Below are 12,203 nucleotides of genomic sequence, written 5' to 3'. Positions count from 1 at the left end.
CCTTGCAAAGTCTGGAAGGGGTCGGACTGGTCCCAAAGAGCTGCTCTCTAGAGCAATTACGGGGGAAATCCTGCTGCCCTGCTGGAGCCCCAATAATCCGCAGCCTGAGGTGGCTGCCTCACTTTGCCTCATATCCATCTGTCTCTCTAAAATCCAGTTCCTCGCATTTTCTCCCAACAGCCTGAGACATTCTAGTATGACCCAAGAAACAGAACCCAGAATGGGGCTATCCAGACAGTAGCTAGCCGGCTTCCTTCTTAATGGCTGGAGTCATCAGGAGTGGGGAGCAGGTTTGGCTGCTTTCAGTAGTGTATCCCTTACTTTCTCCCTTAGAAAAGAATGGTAAACATTCACTCCAGTGGGGAACAGTAAAGCACTGCATCTTGGCATACTGTTCCAGTGAGAGCAAAACCAGCTCTCCACCCCTGGCAGCAGGTGGCCTGGCATGTGTGCGTATGCGCATGTGTATGCATGTGCATTCACACACACACACACACACACACACACACACACACACACACACACACACACGTCTTTGCAAAATACAAGCCCTCTCTTTCTTTCTTTTTCCTAATAATCGACAGAAAAGCCATGGAAGTACTTCCACGTGGGCTGCGCTGCTGCAGCAGTACTTGTTCCAGATACAGCAAAGTTAAGCGACGCATATCAAGTGTGTGGTGAGCGGTTAATACTGGCATAGTCTTGTTGCTCTTGGCCCATTCCTTAAGTGAAACAAAATAAGTAGAAGCCACAGCATCTGGCATGTTTCATGGCTTATTGACATGAAGGGGGAAAGAGGAAGAAAACTCTTCCAAATTGATTGCAATTAATGTAATTAGTGCTTTACAGTTTTTCCTAGCCTGGTCTCTTTGCCTTAGAGACCTTCACTCACTTAAACATTTACGTGCATTCTTAATTACTTTTAGGGAGCCAGAAGCAAAGAATAGATGCATTTTCCTTTTTCTTCATAGTCTTCTACAGAAAGATAACAGCAGCATATTATCACAAGGAGGGGACACTGGCATCTTCAGCTTTAATCCTCAGCTGGGGTAATCCCTTTTATACCAGTTGGTCTTGGGTCCAATACAATCCGCATAGCTGCCTGGAGAAACTGTATTCTATCCATGAAGACATGCTGTCAGCCCAGACTGAATGGCCACTTGTCTGAAGAAGCAGTTGCCCAAGTTCTATACTATGCATCCAAATACCAATCATTGCACTATCAGTAAGGGGGTTTGTCTCAAGGCTGCAGCTTTTATGATCTCATCCCAGTATTGCCACTGATTCACTATGTGTCTCTGGGCACAAAATCCCTTTGTTAATCTCTCCAAGAAACAAGGAGAGCACACTTTTTGAAGGAGATTCTTTCCCAGAGAATCTAATCTATTTCCATTTGTTAATGTTTGAAAAGTTCTTTGGTTAATATAAGCACCATTGTTCTAAAAGGCTGTGACTGAATCTCTTGTGCCTCAGTAAGTCAAAAGAAAGCAAGGAAAATAATTTAGTTTCTTAAAGCCAATTTAAAAAGGAATCCTTTGTCAAAATAAAATAAAGGGCATGATCCAGCTGTAGTTAAGCACTCAAAAGTCTCCTTGATTTCACCAAGTGCTTAACTTTGGTTGTAATGTGCCCGTAATCTAGGAAGGGCTTTCCCCCCCTACAAAGATAACTCTTTCTAATATTAAAATTGCTTATTTATTAATCAAGAGAGGTCCTTTCCAATTCAAATTTCCCAGCATTTTGGAACTTTGTCTGAGACAAAGGCTTAGTGACCACTTTCCATTTCCATGTAGCCAGTATCCAACTGTCATGGTTGCCTTCTTTTTCCAACTCCAGGAGACTAGAGACATCTTATGGAGAAGTCGTGTATTGCAAGTTACATGACGCTGATACAGCACGGCCTTCTGTATGGAACATCGGTGACAACGTTTAGCTAGTAAAACCTTCTTTTGCAAGAAAAAGACATGACATGAAAAGACATTTTGACATGAAAAGCTATTTTTGTTGCATTCCCTGCACCTCTCAAGTGAATGAAAACCCATGTTGATTACAATCAGTTTGCATACAACTTGCAGTCTCTTCTGCTTTCTATTCTTCATTAGAGATATTGCGCAATGCTGAGGTGTAGTTGCTAAGAGACTGAGCTAAGAACGAGGATGTTTCCAGTTCAAATCTTGCCATGAACAAACTGAGTGGCCTTAGGCAAGCCACTCGCTCCCATCCTCAGCTCCCACCCGCTTTCCATGAAAGGGATAATAATACTCTCATACCTAACAGGGATGTTGCGAGGATTACAAAAAGATAACTGTATGTGAAGCCTACTTTCATCACTGTAGAAGCTCTATGTAAATGTTATCTATGTTAAGTAGCTCTATGTTAAGTAGCATTCTTACACTGCAGATATGTCACAATCTACAAGTGACACATGCCAGACTAAATGTTGGTCTTAGTATTGCTTGTGAAAATGCCCCAGAGAAGTATGTGTGCCAGAAACACTTTTTATTATAGATGTGCCTGCACCTGGGATCATAAAGAACAAACCATTCTTTTTTATTCTGCTAACTTGGCAAAATTAACTTGGCCCCTGCTAACTTGGCAAAGAGGCACCTTTTAACCTGGTCATTCTCTTTATTTAGCAGGGGGAGAGTAACTGGCCCTATCTTATGTTTCTTTTTAGATTGTGAGCCCTTTAGGGACAGGGTTCCATCTTATTTGTTTGTTATTTCTCTCTGTAAACCGCCCTGAGCCATTTCTGGAAGGGCGGCATAGAAATGAAATCAGTCAATCAATCAATCAATCAAATAAATAAATAAATTTCTGTGGCCACACATACATTTAGTTTAGGTCATCTCCCGCCTCATATCATTGCTTTACCCTTCCTTTCAGAACTGCAGATGTAAGAAACGCTAGGAACAGCTGCTCTCACAGGACATACTTCAGGGTGCTCCTATTTGAGTCACAGGACAACCCCGGAATAAGGGCGGCATTCATCATTGTTTTAGCAGCAATTAAAGGTGCTCTCAAGTGAAAGACATGTCTTCATGGAAGTAAAACGATGCATACTGCTCAATCAAATATAATTACAATATTAATCACAAAAATATTATAATTCAATGCTATTTCTTAATAATTATAATTCTAAGTTTCCATTAAATAATAAACAACAATAATTAAATAAAAATGTAATCAATGATCTTGGAGGGCCTAAAATCACTTACAATGTGGAGTGGATGGAGAGAGGGATTTTTGCATCTCTGGCTGGTGACCCTCAGGCACATATTTATGCAAGAGAAAAGGTCTTTTGCAGCAACAGAAGGAGAGATGCAAAAATCCCCCCATCCCTTCTGCACCTACTTGCCTGCACAAGAAGCCTTCAGCACAGGGACGATGAAGGCTGTTTGTAAATGCACATCCCTTCTTCTGCTGACTCACTGCTGAATATCATGTTGGCCACCACACTTGGTAAGATTCCACACAGATATCCTTGTGGTGGAGGGGGAGGCTTCATTGACTTCTGATGAGACACTGTGCTGTACCTGGCTCCACTCATGAATGGTGCAGACAATAGAACTGTGGCCTTTGTCTGCAACCTAAAGTGTTAATAATGGCAGAAACAAGTGATAAAAAATACTGTATAAAATCCACAAGTCACATTTGAGTACATTCATTTAAAAAAAATAGGACAAACAAATGCACATTTTCTCCAAAAAGTTCAAATACACTCACTTGTGCAAAAATATTGTTTGTTTGAGTTTTGGAAGCTCTAGTATTCTTCAAAGACAAGGTGCAAATTCAGTCTATTAGTAAGTTGATTCATATGCATCCTAAAATCTTTCCTGCAGACTAACCTGCAGAACACAGCTGCACGAAGGAAGTATGAACCAGCACAACCATATTGACTGAGCTGTTTCCTAGGAGCAATATGTACAAGTTTGGTGGCATATTTTTCAGGCCCCACCCCCTCATGTGAATTGCCCCTGGGAAATGGTTCTGACAGTGCTGTCGTGCTATCAGATATATTATTTACTACATGAGGCCACTCTGTTGGGAATATTTTTATATTATATGAGGTGGCCCCATAATTCTTCAACACGTACCTATGGTCCCACGATTGGCCTTTGATGGTTCTCATAATGCTATGTATGTTGTCCCTGGAAAAAGCAGCTACAATTCCCAGATAGAGTTTTGAGGAAATGAATGCCCAGGTCTGCCCTTGCACTTTCCTCCCATACCACCAAACACAATCTCTCTCTCTCTCTCTCTCTCTCTCTCTCTCTCTCTCTCTCTCTCTCTCTCTCTCTGGAACAATGGGAGAAGAGAGCTGGTCTTGTGGTAGCAAGCATGACTTGTCCCCTTAACTAAGCAGGGTCCACCCTGGTTGCATATGAAAGCGAAACTCGAAGTGTGAGCACTAGAAGATTTTCCCCTTAGGGGATGGAACTGCTCTGGGAAGAGCAGAAGGTTTCAAGTTCCCTCCCTGGCTTCTCCAAGATAGGGCTGAGAGAGATTCCTGCCTGCAACCTTGGAGAAGCCGCTGCCAGTCTGTGAAGCCAATACTGAGCTAGATAGACCAGTGGTCTGACTCAGTATATGGCAGCTTCCTATGTTCCAACTTGGAAATTATCCAGACATGATTTCATGGCGTGGGATATCCAAAGAGGGAATCTGCTTCACAGCAGATTTGCAGCTGTTTAATTCAGGTGATTAGATGGACTGTTCACATAGCATTTGTTCCTCTCCACATTCTCTGCGGATCTTTCTACTGTATGCGTCTCCACACACAGCTTGTTCTGGCCAATCACATCCCAGAGGAGGCGGGGGAAAACCTTTTTCTTATCATTTTTTTTTTTTTAGCCTACTTTCTGGTAGGCTTATGAGATCACCTGGCATTCTGTGTGTGTGTCCGTGTGTGTGTCCGCTGGTGTGTGTCCCCCACCCCCATCAACTTTGCAGCTCCTGGACCCAAATGAACCAAATTGGGTACAGTTGTAGGGACACATAGGGACACCTCAATGGCGTAGTTTGTAATGATATCATCCACCCCAATCCAAGATGACGGATGTGTAAACTTTTGAGGCGCAAGTGGGTTAACTTGTGAACTGCCTAACTGATTTGAAACAAATTTGCTACAGCTGTAGGGACATAGGGCATAGGGATGCCCTAATGGCATGGTGTGTGATGATGTCATCCACTCCAATTCAAAATGGTGGCCACATGAACATTTGAGGTGCAAGTGGGCTATTTTTTGGACTGCCTAACCCATTTGAACCAAATTGGGTACCTGCAGCGCTCAAACTATATGAAGCCAAGTTTCTGGCACAATTCTTATATGGCGCCCACCCAGGATCTCCATCCAGTCTTGCCATACTGGAATGTGTTCAATCTAAATTCCTGAGAGGGACCTTACAAGTGCCTTGCTGTGTCTCCAATGCCACTCTACGGCTGGAAATTGGCATGATAAAAGCGGAGGCGAAGGTTTGGATGACAGTTCTCTACCACTGGCTCAAACTAGCCCTTTGCCCATGAGGCCTGGCCCTGCTAACCCTGCAAGACAACTTTCATTCCTCATGGAAATGGGCAGTCTCCAACAAAGTGGCACAGCTGGGCTTCTCTCCATCCCTTTTGCTTACAATGGGCTGGGACAAGGTGAAAACGGCCATCAAACAGAGGATTCTGAACACGGAACGCCAGGCAGATTTAAGTAAGGTGATAGGCTTTCTGGCCCTGGACAGTCATAGGTTTACTGTCTCCCCCTCTGCCTATCGGGCACAATTGGAAATATCAAGCCATAGAAGGGCGTTCACCCTTGCCCAATATCATGCCCTTCCCTCCGCCGTTCTGGAAGGCAAATAGAAGAAGATCCCATTCATTGAAAGGCTTTGTCCTTGTAACTCTGGGGAGGTGGAAACCATAGACCATCTGCTCCTTTCGTGTCCCCTTTATAAAGACAGTCAGGACAGGCTCATATCTCCCCTACTCCTTAAATACCCTGGCCACTCTAGTCAAGTCTACACCAAGATGCTGCTCTCAGATGACAAGCGGTCCTTCACGTACAATGTTGCCAGGTTCTGTGGGGAAGCGTGCAAGATCCGCAGAGTCCTGACCACCAGTTAATATCCCTGGCAGCAGATGTTTTACTATTGAGCATTTTATCTGCTTGATTGTATAATAATTTTAATTTGCCTTTTATTTCACAACTTTTATATTGCTTTTATGTAGCTTGTATATATTATCCATTTCATACTTTTAGTTGCCCTACTTTTAAGGATAACTATACATTCACTCTATTAATTTCCCACAGTTTTTAGGCTTAGCCAGTAGCATTTTACTTTACTAATTACCATACAGTTTTTAGAGTTGTATTTTACTGTTATAATCATATTTAGCTTCCAGAATTATACTTCATTTAGCATGAGTTTTATTATCTGTGCTTTATCCTGTGCTGGTCTTTGACCGTAATAAAGATGATTGATTGATTGATTGATTGATTGGGCACAGTTGCAGAGAGTGGCACACAGGGACACCTCGTTTGTGATTAAGTCATCCACACCAATTCAAGATGGCGGACGCATAAACCTTTGAGGTGCAAGTGGGCTAACTTGTGAACCATCTAACCAATTTGAACCAAATTTGCTACAGCTGTAGGGGCACATAGGGATGCCCTAATGGTGTGGTGTGTGATGATGTCATCCACTCCAATTCAAAACGGCCACCACATGAACATCTAAGGTGCAAGTGGGCTACTTTGTTGACTGCCTAACCCTTTTGAACCAAATTGGGTTCAGTTACAGTGAGTGACACACAGGGACACACAGGGACACCTCAATGGCATAGTCTGTAATTATGTCATCCACACCAAGATGGTGGACACATAAACTTTTGAGGCACACAAGTGGGCTAACTTGTGAACCACTTAGCTGAGCTGAGCCAAAATTACTGCAGCTGTAGGGACACATGGGGACACCTCAGTGGCATAGTTTGTGATAATGTAATCCACCCCAATGTGATGATGTCATCCACCCCAAGATGGTGGACATGTAAACTTTTGAGGCACAAGTGGGCTAACTTGTGAACCATTCAAACCAATTTGAACTAAAATTGCTGCAGCTCTAGTAGGGACACATAGGGATGCCCCAATGATGTAGTTCATGATGATGTCACCCATCCTGATCCAAGATGATGGACATGTGTACTTTTGAGGCTCAAGTGCACTAACTTGAGGACTGTCTAACCAATTTGAACCAAAATTGGTACAGTTGTAATGAATGACACACAGGGACACCTCAATGGTGTAGTCTGTAATGATGTCATCCACTCCGAACCAAGATGTCGGATGCATGAACATTTGAGGTGCAAAAGATCTAACTTGTGGACCTCGATTTGAACCAGATTTAGTTCAGTTGTAGAGACAGTGAAAGGAAAGTAGGCTGATTAGTTCTTACTAGAACAACTTGGTTTTTTGTCAGTTTGACAGTCGGCGTTCCACAAGACTGACTAGGCTCAGAACAGCAAAAGAAGCCCACATTTTTCATTCCCATTTGTGCATACTTTGACTCAGCATAGCACATCTAGGAGAGGTTACTGCAATATAGAGTAAGACCTCTGTGCAACAGGGCTTGATTGCAGCAGGCTCACAGAGAAGGATTTCTATTCTTTTTGCAAGGAATACTAATTTTCCCTCCCTCCCTCTCAAAAAAAGAAAGATATTAGACCTCAGGTGCAATCTATGGAGAAGTTCTCCACCTCAAGCTCCATTAAACCAAATGGGAGCTTCACAAGAGCACTCGGATCGAATGCATCTTTCTTGGGACTGTAGACAGTGGGATCTGCTTCCAAGTAGTATAGGTATGGAGTGTAGGATACCATCTCAAAGGTTCAATCTAGTGGAAGGTTCTTATGCACAAGTCGCAATGGAATGCACGAATTCTGTGCCTGGGGTTGGGGTGTTTGCGCCGAAGAACCTTCTGCTCATGTCCCCCACCCCCTTAATCAGAGGCGTGGAAAGCATGAAGGCTCGGAACGCCAGAATAAGCTTGCATTTTGCATTCTTCAAAGGGTGCAGGAAGATCCTTTAATTAATCTGGCATAAATACCATCTCTTGACTCTAACAGTCAAGAGAAATGGAGGGAGGGGAATTGGAGGGGGGCTCATTGCACGAAGGAACCATAGCTGGGACCCAGTCTCCAAAAAGTGCAGGTATCTGTCCAAACATGACCTATTTAAATCTATTAAGAATTTCACCCAACCTGTCCTGATCCCTTTTCAAGTGCTTTCCAGCCTGACTTCCTTCTGTGCAATCCGAGACATAATTCATTAGCTAAGGTGATTCATCTCACTTGCCAGACCTCTCAAACCAAGCTTTGACTAACCTTTTCCCTGCCTCTTTCCCCATGAAGCGATTGGTCTCCACTGCTGCTGGTTGTCCCAGCCAGCTTCAGAGAAAGAGTCGTGAAAATAGCAGGCAGCTCGTGGGGGCAAAGATTCTGTCAGACTCCTGTTGTGGAAGATCGGGGAGACAGACTGCCAAGCAGTGCCCTCTGATAACACTTGGCATTCCAGAAATCCACCCAGCAAACATTTTTTTAAAAAAATCACAGGTGAGTTTTGGAAAAAACCCAAATTATCGGCAATGGACCCTCCACACATCACATAGAAGCATTGGGGCATACCAGAAACTTTGGGGTTTTCCAAAAAAAGACACCACAATTAAAGGATTTTTAAAAAACCTGGACAGAATTCAAGATAAGCCAGAATGCACAGCCATAATTTGGGGAAAACCAGAGTCCTGCCTGAACTGGTTCCTGATAGCCTGCAGTGACTTCGGGGTAAATCCAGCTGATATGTGGACTTGCACCCTCCATTCCAGAGGAAATGTGAACTAAAAGCCATGTGTGTGAAATTCCTGGGGATGATGTGCCTTTCTTGGGAATATTTTCTTGCTTATCTGCACATTTTACAACACAGCCTCAAGGAAAGGCTGATTTACTTTGAAAACAATGGACTGAAGGCTGTTAAAAAAAACTTCTATGCAAGGCAAGGCTGGTAATCCCATAAACTTCAAAGAAGTTGCAAAGACCCGTCATTGATAGAAGTATAAGTCTGGTCCTTTAGAAATATGTCACTTTGAATTTCCTTCCTGTATCTGCAGCCTCCTATTTCTGATAAACACAATGAACTCTTTATCTCTCTGAACTCTCTGCACCTTCAAACTGAGACAGCCCTCCCCCTTTTAACTTACTTTATCTTCTGGCTTGTTTACATATCCAAAGGGCGAATTGCAGGCTGAAATGAACTAAAAGAGAGAGAGAGAACCCCTGGTAAAATCAGAGTCTCTTGATTTGCCTCTGCTTCATCAAGAGACCGTGTGAACAATAGTAGGGAGATATTGGAAGGTGGGTGGAATGGAGAGTCCTTGGCAAGTAAATGTGACAAATGAGTGACTGACACCAGAGAACTGTGAGCACACTGGGAAATTCCTTGACCATTTAGGCTGCGGACTAGTTGATGTAGGAAACCAAGCTTGGAGTCTAGAATCTCCAAAGGGCCTTTCAGATGATGAAAAACCCACACCTTTATTTTAGTTAGTGTCTACTTGGTAGCATGCTGTCCTGTCCCTCATAGTGAAACAGGGCATAGCCTTGCTGCAGTAAGGAGGGATGGAACTCCTATTCAAGCTTTAAAAACAAGAGGAGATCAATGCTGGTGAATGTGAGAGAGATAGAAAAGGGAAAGTCAAAAAACAGGGGGAGGAGGAGGAGGAGGTGGCGGTGGTGGCCTTGCTGGTATCTGTATCTGTCACATTTAACATGTCACATGCATACAATCAATGTTGCAGAGAAGCACTTTGTTTCTGAAAACATAATAAGCTCACACTTACCAAAAGTTCATAAAATGGTGTAGCCTGGGAGCAGAGGGATGTTGTTTATGGCTAGTTCTGACATTGCCCTGTCTATGTTTCACACCGCATTCCCAAGCACAAGAGACACTCTGGCTAAGGAAGAATTTACATTTCCCCAGTGACAACATTTTGGAGCATAAATACTAGGAAAATGTGATATGCTGGCAATAAAAGCAAGAGGAAAGATGTCTGGCTATCCTGCAACAAAATGCAGGTTAACTGAGCATTTATTGCATGACAAAAGCCATTGTCTGTTCAGGAAGAGATTCAGCTGTTCCTAATCGTGTGAATGAGGCTATTTGTCAACACCTTTTTGAAAGCAGGGAGAGCAAACTGAGCACAGTATTCCTGTGGAGGAATGAACAGAGCTCAGGAAATGGAAAACAACCGTTTTCCTGCAGGAAGCTAAGAGAGTCTGACTCGAGTTGACCCCCCCCCCCCGCCAACAGCAACAAATTGTGACTCACACTTTATTATATGCACCCTTATTCACACTCTCCATCCTAAAAATTCTTGTACTGCAGTAATGATAACCAAATATTCACTAAGAAAATTAAAATACTGCTCTCAACATGAAATATGCAAACATGTATATTTGCTTATTACCCTGAACATGACATTTGAGTTAAGATTTCTTTTACTAAGAGAAGGACTGATAGCAGGAGGAAAATCACAGGCAAAGAGAAGGGCAGGGAGGTGGGGTATGAGGCCTGAGAAAGGGATATGGTCACATTCCCTCTGATCCCAGACAGTGGTCCCTCTAATTTTTTTCATCTGTGTGTGGAATGAGTTTTATTCTGGGCGGCAGTATCAAGGCACTGTGTGCGCACATGCATTCAGAGTGGGGCCTTCCTAATTCATCCTGAGCGTGATCTAAAATTAACTGAGCGGACAGTGAAAAACCTGTGTGCGCACACCTTAGAGGAAACAGTGAGCTCACAGCATTCACTGGATTTCCCAGAACGAGCAAAATGGGCCCCAGTTCTGCTGATCTTAGTTGTGGGACTCTTGCTCTAGCCCCTTTAAGCAGCTCCCCTTGAGCCGTCACCAGATTTGTCCCAGATTGTTCCAGGCAAGCAGCAAGCTGCCCTGAATGCTTGGTGGTACATTGTTATGCTTTAAGGGGGAAATAGGATTGATCAATTTGATGGTTTCAAAGCACTTTACACTCTGACGTTATTTCTCCATAATTCAGCATCTCTTAAACTTCACTGAACTTAAGGTATTTTCAGCATGGCAAAATTCCTACTTGAAAAGCATTTTTGTGCTGAAATCATAAGCAGCCTCCAGATCAGTCATCAGGTGTGATAATCATGCACACATATGTTGCTGCAAATATACATTTGTTATTCCCACAGGTAATTTCTAAGTAAGTTGTGCATCATTTCTTACATGGAAATTCTTTTTGTAACAGGGCCTTACAATCAAATATATGGGCCAGCTCATTAGGTTGAGCATATGGATTATGCAAGAACAATAAAACACAATTTCTGTCCTCCACATTTAATCTTTTGTTCCTAAGGACTGGTTGATGAATGACTTTTGTTTTTGCTTTGCTTTGCTTTGTTTCTTCAAGGATCCTCACTCTAGGGACCAAAACAGATTCAGAAACAAATCAAGAACACAGGAACATAGGAAGCTGACCATAGGTCCACCTAGCTCAGTATTGTCTACACAGACTGGCAGCAGCTTCCCAGGTTGCAGGCAGGAATCTCTCTCAGCCCTATCTTGGAGAAGCCAGGGAGGGAACTTGAAACCTTCTGCTCTTCCCAGAGCGGCTTCATCCCCTGAGGGGAATATCTTGCAGTGCTCACACATCAAGTGTCCCATTCATACGCAACCAGGGTGGAGCCTGCTTAGCTAAGGGGATAAGTCATGCTTGCTACCACAAGTCTAGCTCTCCATGCATATTTAGATTACCAATATTTATACAATAGATAGATAGATAGATAGATAGATAGATAGATAGATAGATAGATAGATAGATAGATGCGGCACATCTCTTCTGCTGTTCTATAGTGACATGAGTCATGTGGAACTCATCAGCCCATTTCCAAGTGACTTCTTAGTTCTCCCTCAAGATCTCTGGAAAATTCAGAATAATCCAGATGTTTCATCCTTCTCTACAATCAATTCTATATCGGCAGCCAAAGGAGTCAATTATCTCCTTAACTGGTCACTTAATTAGATATTCCAAAGCACCACCCAAGGTTATTTGGCTCAGTGGAAAATGAATCATTGTACAGACAGATGGAACCATACACATCACAGCCAAAAACACCGTGAGTAATGGCATTGTCTAAA

The 12,203-nt window shown here is 43.0% G+C and overlaps 1 long non-coding RNA gene across 1 annotated transcript; it reads left to right on the top strand.

Moving 5' to 3' along the window:
- Positions 1 to 589: 589 nt before the first annotated feature.
- On the top strand, positions 590 to 2,828 carry LOC128349330 (uncharacterized). Its single transcript, XR_008318743.1, has 2 exons — positions 590 to 677; positions 1,837 to 2,828. It is a non-coding gene; the product is annotated as an uncharacterized LOC128349330 (long non-coding RNA).
- The last annotated feature ends 9,375 nt before the right edge of the window (positions 2,829 to 12,203 follow it).

Source organism: Hemicordylus capensis, chromosome 3 (genome assembly GCF_027244095.1).
Source record: "Hemicordylus capensis ecotype Gifberg chromosome 3, rHemCap1.1.pri, whole genome shotgun sequence".
In the NCBI taxonomy this organism is placed as follows: domain Eukaryota; kingdom Metazoa; phylum Chordata; class Lepidosauria; order Squamata; family Cordylidae; genus Hemicordylus; species Hemicordylus capensis.
The sequence above is the reverse complement of the archived record's forward strand: the minus strand, read 5'-3'. Positions and strand labels throughout refer to the sequence as shown.